Genomic DNA, 9,200 nt, shown 5'->3' on the forward strand with positions numbered 1-9,200 from the left:
TACTTTCTATAATTTGTTGTCCATTTAAAGCAAGATTAATGTTTTCATTTGATGTAACGGAAAGCTTTTGTTTAGATCCAATGCATATAGCTTTCGTTTTAGATACATTTACAGCCATCTTATTGTCATCACACCAGCGAAAAATATCTTGTAAAACCGTATTAAGTTTTTGATCGTGTAGATCGCAGTAAGGTCGTATTACGGTCGTGGTGAGGTCTTTAAGATCGTGGCCAACTTTGAACATGTTCAAAACAATCGTGGTGCGGTCGTGGTGAAATCAGGTCGTAGTAGACGCGTAGTGAGAGCGCACTAAGATCGTAGAAAGGTCGCTGTACAATCGTAGCGAAAGCGTGATTCTGTTCGGAGATATTGCGCTACGATCTCACAGCGACGTTATCACGACCTCACTACGACCATCATTCTCATTGTCATTTTCGCATAAAATACATAAAAAAGCTACCTAGATATAATTATCCGTTTGCTCTAACGGCTCAACCATGCTTCTCGATTTTATGTAGATTAGACCGTTGGTTTTCCCGTTTAAATGGTTTTACACTATAGTAATTGTTTGGGGCCTTTATAGCGTGCTGTTCGGTGTGAGCCAATGCTCCGTGTTGAAGGCCGTACCTTGGCCTATAATGGTTTACTTTTATTTATTGTAACTAGGATGGAGAGTTGTCCCATTGGCACACATACCACATCTTCCAATATCTATTGACACATATGTGTCATCTCTGCTATCGTTCAATATCGTCATTTGAGCTTTAAGCTAGGTTCACACTGCCGATCAGACCAACTCGATCAATCTCGATCAAGACAAATTAAGCAAGCGGGAGACTGGTCTGTATCAATCGACAAGAATGTTCGGGATGGTCTACCTTGGTCGTCATCGATCCGACTTTCTACCTAAGAGTTTTTGATATGTCAAAAACATTCGAGTAAGGATCGAGAAGCCAGTCACTCGAGAAGAGATCAATAATTCGTCGAGTAGCGATCAATCGATCGAGAAAGGATCGTGTAAAGATCGAGCTTGGTCGGAATACAAATAGTTTACCGATCAGTACTCAATCATTTCTCGACTAATATCCGACCATTTCCTGATCAACGACAACCTGTACGATATGTGGTCAAAATTAACTCGACCAATGCCCGATCGCTTCATGATCCCTGCGACTTCTATATATTTTTCATCCCAGACCAACTCGACCAAAACCCGATCTCTAAGCGACTACATTCGACCACTCTTTGATCTCTACTCGGCCATACACGAGTAAACATGAGTGCTACACGATTCTCTAAAAATGTGTGTTGCTCTAATTAACTCTAATAGCTTTGTTCTGCAAACATATATTGTCACTATTTATTTTTAACTGTACACAAATTCCTCCATGTACAGTACGCGTCTGTACTTTTGCAAGAAGGTGTAAAATTGTAAAAGAGAGAACACAGATATATACCAAAGGAACAATCAAACTCAAAGGTCAAACCGACACAGCCATAGCGAAAAACGAAAGCAGACGAGAAGACAAATAGACGTCTACATAACACAACATAAAAAACTAAAAACTTAGCAACACGAAACCCAATAAAACCTGGGATGAACTCGGGTGTTTCGGAAGGGAAGTAGATTCTGCATTTTGGCCCCAGAGGATTTTTCAAATATGAAAGTACTTTTGCCTTAAAATTTATTATTAGACAGCTGATGACTAATTTAGCCTTCAAAGGTAGTTTTTAAGAACATCAATATTATATTTTACCTGTTTAATGGGCTATCTTTATTTGACTGTCCGTATTTTCCGTATATCCAGCTTTTTTTGCAGTATAAAAATAAGAAGATGTTGTATAATTGCCAATGAGACAACTGTCAACAGGACACCGAATGACACAGAAATTAACAACTTTAAGTCACCGTACGTACGGTCGAATGTTTACAAACTCTTTTTTTCATACACTTTTTGATACAATTTCATTAAAAAAAATATGAGACGAAAGACAAATGATTTTTATTTGAATTCGTGATAAATATATGTAAACAGTTTCAGAAAAGGTATCCTCAAGGGGATTACATTCTATTTTTGGCCAATTTTGGGGAAAATATGTGACATCTTTACCCCCTTTTTGCAACATTTTTAGTAAAAAAAGGCAGGTTGTTGCCATGGATACATCAAAAAGAAATATCTTGAACCATTTAACTACTGGGTATCAGATCTATGGAAATACATTACATTCATATGCACATATATGACACAGTAAGCTCAATTTGAAAATTAATTAGAAAGCCAGGGAAAGGTGATGGTAATATTTATATATATTGCTATCTAACATCAGTACTAATCCAGTGACCAATCTCATTTTGAAGGAAAAAGAGCAATAACACTTCCATAACAAATCAGCGTCCTACTTTACTTTCAGGAAGTTATTATAACCATTGGAGTCCTCTTTGTTCAGCTCCTTCAAGTCTCTCATACTTTTGATTTTGGCATTTCATTAAGGTTTCACTTTTCGTTTTAAATTTTCCTCGGAGTTCAGTATTTTTGTGATTACTATTTATACTGACCACACAGTGGTCGCCTTGTCAGCCACTGCATCATCTAGATTTTTCGGCAACTTTTGCTGTTTACCCCTTTTTGGGTTTTTTCTAAGCTCTCTTCAAGCTCCGTCACAGCTATTAACCTATCTATCTGAGCTCTAACCATCTTGCCAAACAATCCAACTGCTTCATTTCGATGTAGATATTTTAAATGTAAAATTTTACTCAGACCTTCTGTGAACTACTGAATCTAACCAAATAAACGGGAACGTGTCAATTGGACACAGATAATGCCAATCTTTCATATATAACGTAATAAAGAGTCATTACTCAAGAACGATAAAAGTGACACCACCCAAATTCGCATTTGATCTGTGTTTTATGTAATTGCGTTTCATTTAATTTGGTTGAGGCAAAATAAAATTACAGAACGGAAACAAGTTGTTGGGACGCACGTATGCGTACTTACGGACGGACAAGGTTAACACTTAAAACTTCTCCGCTGTAGTGGATAATATAAAAAAAAAAATCAGATGTTTTTATACTGAAATTATACATACCCGACCAATGCCCGACTATCCCTACGACCGCTATACGATCAAGTAGATCTGGTCTGGCCGTGATCAGGCTGAGATCGAGTATAGTTGATTTGTTCTAGCTAGTCCAGAAAAGATCGTGTAGAGATCGTGAATTGGTCGGAATAATCGAAAATGTATTCAATTAGTGGTCGGTTTTGAGTCGTGATGGAGTCGTAAAGAACTAGTGAATGGTCGGGTTAAGGTTGTGCACAGTCGGGTAGCAGTCGGGTAGAAGTCGTAAACAGGCCCGATCAAGAATTTGGTTGAGCTTTGTCGTGGAAATTTGGACAATCGGGATCATAGAGTTGATCTGATCGGCAGTGTGAACTTAGCTTTATGGACCAGCAATAGGTTGTAATTAAGGTTGGCTTGGTCGGATCGACATCTCTGCTTGATCAGGATTCGTTACTTTGCTCCCTCTGTCTCTACATCAATCCCTACCACCACGCCCACGTGTTCTAGTAGATTTTGGTGGCATGACTGTATTGTTTCCGAGAAATCTAAGTATTAATCAGAAATAGAAGGAATTGAACTATATTGATATGGAACACAATGTTGACGTTATTGCTGAGAACGCAACTTAAGATCGCGGTATGAAAGTAGTATAATCGTGGTAAGAACGTGTTATAATCGAAGTAAGATCGTGTTGCAATCGGATAACTCGTGGTATGGTCGTAGTGAGAACGTGAAGAGCGTAGAAAGATCTTGATAAGCGTAGTGAGGTCGCAGAATAAGCGCGGTGAGAACGTGATATAATCGTAGCGGGATCGTTGTAGAAGCGTAATGAGGACGTAGTAGCATCGTGAAAGCGACGAAAATTTACAGTTTCATGCCGCTCATACCGCGACCTCACAACGATGTAAATTTATTTTAGATCGCGGTGAGCGTGGTGCGATCGTGGTCTAGTGGGACTGGGGCTTTAGTTCTATAACAAAATAATAAGGATTGTACAAGTACGAATTCAGTTTCTGATGTCACTGTGGTGTATGTTTTATTTAGTTTCTGATGTCACTGTGGTGTATGTTTTATTTAGTTTCTAATGTCACTGTGGTGTATGTTTTATAGTTTCTGATGTCAATGTGGTGTATGTTTTATAGTTTCTGATGTCACTGTGGTGTATGTTTTATAGTTTCTAATGTCACTGTGGTGTAGGTTTTATAGTTTCTGATGTCACTGTGGTGTAGGTTTTATAGTTTCTGATGTCACTGTGGTGTAGGTTTTATAGCTATCGCAATCAATACATTTGAATATAAATGGCAATTTTAAAGTTCTTGCAAGAAATTAAATGAGTGAGATTAATTCCAATACCGATGACTTTTTTTCAAAAGTTGTTCAGGTCAATAAGAACATAGATTCCTGAATTTGTAGAAGTTTTAGCTAAACGTTGTTAAATAAATATCAAGTGAAACACATGGAATCTAACAGCGCAAGTGCCCTACGTTTTGAATATTCGTTACTGCTGGTGTAAAAGATAGTTGCAAATGTACACTGTGAAAGTCAGAAGAGATCATCTAAAATTAGTCTTTAAAATATCTTTGTACACTTGCAATTCCTGAATCACAAATTTCGTAGTAGTTGAAATGTTCAAATGCGGGTTTATTTGGTTAGGATGAGTTCAATATCGTTTTCCCATTGAATAAACATACTACACGTAGTTTTGAGAGATTGTTCATTATACTTATACATTTTGTATCGTTAGACAATATTAGTAAATGTTATGTAAAATAAATAGTAAGAGCGTAAAACACCGGATGTAATTCAGTTGTTCACATAAGGAAGCAGCAATGCCAACATTTAATCGACTCCTTATTGTACATCTTTACAATATACTATAATATTTATTTATTTATTATGCATGATTTGTGTTACACCTTTTTGTTTAATATATAACATAAAACAGCGTTCAAAAATCATTCGTACCCAGGTCCAACATGCATTCATAAGAGAACTGTAGATAACCATATTTACATGAAAAACACATTAATAATACTAGATATAAAGATCTTGTCGTCGCCAAATATAATTTCCAATGAATGACGGCTATTGTTCGGTTTCCGTGTTTTTGCCCCAGCTGTTGACATTCCATGCTACAATAATGTCTCATTCAACCGTTCAAGGCAAAATTACAAGCTGGTTAACCCAAAAATACAAAAGAAATATTTTTACTGGTATTTCTGTAGTAGTATTACTTAATAATGTGTGCATATTAATATGTATGTCTATAATATCGGGCAATGCTGTGAGCTGTTATTACAAATAATGAGATCTTGAGTATACGACATTGGCGCGACAGCAACCAACCGACCCAAACAAGCAAAAGACTTACAGAGGTTTATTGGTCTCTTAAATTCAACCAGTTTGTACTTTTATAGACTAGTGACATGGAAGAGACTGATTCTGCAGATACCTATTTATTGTTGAAGATGGTATTTTGCCCTCTATATGTCTTTAAGTAACATCAGGACTACTGCCAAGTTTCATTTTTTCTCAGGTTGGTGATGGCCTTTTCTCGGATTTTCAAATGTGTTTCCTTATAAAAACAAGTCAACTGTTGACGGTGTCGACATCAAAACAGGATGTTTATTTTATAGAATAACATCTTTACCAAGTAAAGATTATGGTAGTTGTTTTAATTTAGTCTCCTTTTGTTTATTGAAAGCGATTGATTTTGGAGGAAAAAAAATATTGACTTCCCCTTCTTGTATTTGGCTTGGAGTTCGGTATTGTTGTTATTTTTACTGAAGTCTGAACATAGACTGAACATATCTCAATTTACTGCAAGCTAGTTAGCTGCACAGACATGAGTTTTTCATAGTAAATAAGTCTGAAAATTGAAAGAAAAATCACTTTTTAATTACGAATTGTTCAGTTTTTTAAGAGCTGATCATAATAGTTGTTTCAGTTCAAAAATGTTTTATATATTTAGTTCTGCATTTTCAAAATATATTCTCAAATGGACGTTAAGAAAACACCAACCAATCAATAACCAAAGGCTTTATATTGTTTGGAGCAGTTGATATTTTAAAATTTTGATATGAATTACTTTGCACCTTTTGGAATTTTGGGTCCTCAATGCTCTTCAACTTTATACTTGTTTGGCTTGCTAACTATTTTGATTTGAGAGTCAATGATGAGTCTGATAATGCCGGCGTCACACATTGGCATATATACCGACGTGAACCAGCCGTGCAGAGAAAATTGACTAAGTCTGGTGTATCAAATTATAAGCTTGGTACCTTTGATAACTATATGTGTATTTCTAACAAGATAGAAACAAGGTTTTTCGTCTACTACCAGCAGACATGATGCAGGGAACTTAATTAGTTCGCACGACGGCTCAAACATAATGACATCTGTGAAAAAGGCCGAAACAAGCATGTTTGACGTGAGATAGGCAATTTAGCCGATCAGAGAAGTATAATATACAAAATTAGTTTTGCCTCATAAGACCTACCATTAGTTGGAAGTTCAATTCAAATATGATATACAACTTATCTTATTTATTCCTGGAACATAAGATTTATCGTCCTTCCCTATGCCTTTACCCCCCTGCTCTGTCGCTCAGTAATTCTCGTATCAAGACTTCAAAACGAGACCAGGCATTATCAGCGACGTCACAATGTGAGAGGAGAAGTTATCAGCGACGTCACAATGCGAGAGGAGACGTTATCAAGCTTGCTGTCAAGCGTAAAACTGAGAGGAAAAAAGACCATTAATAGAACGATAAATAGATAATCGGGTTTTCTACGTATAGATATTGTAAAATATCAGCCGCTCGACACAATGTGAAACTTTTTAGCTCGTTCGCTACGCTCACTCGCCAAAAAGGTTCACATTGTGGCTCGCGGCTGATATTTTACGATATCAATGTGTAGAAAACCCGATAATCTATACTTATTCGCATTTATCAAATTTAATTGTTAATTGAGATTTTGTTTACATGTTTACGTAAACATTGATTGTTAATTGTTGTCTGTTTAATGTTCAGTGGCTAGTATTTCATGCATACTTTACGAATAAAATATAAATGCAGAAGTTGGTGAATCTAAGTGTGGAGTTTTGGCTGCCACTGCAAAACATAAATAGTACTATATATTTCCCTGGTCGCGATAATCAAATTTCTATCCCCTATCTAACTTCTGAATGCGGATAACACTTAATAATGACTGTTCTTGTCTCTAAATGAAATACGCTTATACAAATCTATTGCTTGTTTTATGAGTATTATTTACAAGTAGAATCGACCAAAATAAATCCTAAATGGTAACAGTTGTACCTATCATTTTCTCCAAATAGATCGACCTCTGTAATCAATAGAGTTGGTCAGACATCCAAGTACTAATATACATAATGTGCTGTCAATGTTGACTCGGACTCATTAATTTCATTTAATGGGCATTTCTAAACTTCCAAGTAATACTTGACTTCCTACATACTGTCTATGGATCATAGTCTTAATTACTGTTACATAGGCTGTTGTTACTACCTTGTCTGCTTTTTGAAAATTATTATCAATCTTTTATGCAACCAGAAAGTTATCGAGAAACATAGTTCCCCAAATGAATTTAAGGTGCACCTGACTCGACAATTTAATGAAAAAACTGCTAATTTATCAAAGCCGCCGTCTCTATAAGTTCGTCAAGTAGTTGCAATTGCCACAATACTCCCATAATACCGGAAGAGATTTCTGTGAAATTAACATACACATTTTGATTATGGTGGTTGTTTAATGTCTAGTGGTAACTTTTTTAATGTTATTAGATTGTGAAAGTGCTAAATTTGAATGCGTACACATGCTTAGTGCTTCATTCGAGGTTTTTACACCCCAACAAAATTACAAAGAAGCATTGAATTCTTAAAGAATTGTGCAGTATGATAATGTTTTCTTGACCCAATATTTGTTTTCCAGTTGATACTAGTGCCTTGTTTCCATGAGCTTTAATATCGGTCTGTTTTCGTGCGAGTATCATATCACGTCTGGTCGAGACGTGCACTTCTTTGTCTTGATAATATTCATGATCGTTAAATTCTATAATTTCTTTAACTCATCAATCAAGTTGTTTACAAATCTAAAAATTTAAAATAATATAAAACAATCGTCGGAAAAGTAGTCGTTTATTGTATTATATTTGATTTGCTGCAGCTGTTTTCCACATCAGACGAGAAAACTCACAATATAATGACACATAAAAATTGTTTTTTCTTCTCACCGAATTACAATCGAATAAATTCTTTTAATATGAGTTTCATTTTAATGATATAATAGCTTTCAAAGAAGCACAAAAAGCATCTATCAAATTTTACAACCAAACTCATTGCTTACTTATATATGTATTTTACAACCAAACTCATTGCTTACTTATATATGTATTTTAATCAAACCATAAAGGATTAAAATATTTGAAGTCCTGTGACTGCATTAACACTAACTCTAGGGTAGAGTCGCGTGTTTAGGGTAGAGTCGCGTGACTGACGTTAGAATCAAAACGTCACAAAGGAAGAAATATAAAACAGTTTTGTCGTTCAAATTTCAATACATTAGGGCTCGCTGCTGAATGTCGATTCTGACACTAGCATAATATGCATGTTTTTGAAATGGTTAACGCTAAACATTTTTTTTTGGGCCCTTTATAGCTTGCCGTTCGGTGTGAGACAAGATTTCGTGTTGACGACCGTACTTTTACAAATTATGACTTGGATGGAGAGTTGTCTAATTGGCACATCTTCTTATATCTATTTTAATTGACAAAAATTGTAAATGAACAGATATAATGTCCATTTTAGAAGGTCATGACTCAATTTTCTAGTTGGTTTATAATTACTTTTAATAGTTGAATATCTTTATACTTTCTTTGTGATTTAAATTTAAAATTTGTTGAAAACGTTACCTTTTTATAAAAATAAACTCATCGTGAATAAAGTGGCTTATTTATTTTGATAAGAAATAAATGCTTCAGTTTAATAGTATAGTTCGAACTGTTTTAACACTTGAACTATTTAAATGGAGTACATTTTCGTTGAACAGCCAATTGACACAAACAGAGACCTGTGACATTTTTAATGATTGAACATGACAAAATATGTGTAAGGGT

Source organism: Mytilus edulis, chromosome 4 (genome assembly GCF_963676685.1).
Source record: "Mytilus edulis chromosome 4, xbMytEdul2.2, whole genome shotgun sequence".
Lineage (NCBI taxonomy): Eukaryota > Metazoa > Mollusca > Bivalvia > Mytilida > Mytilidae > Mytilus > Mytilus edulis.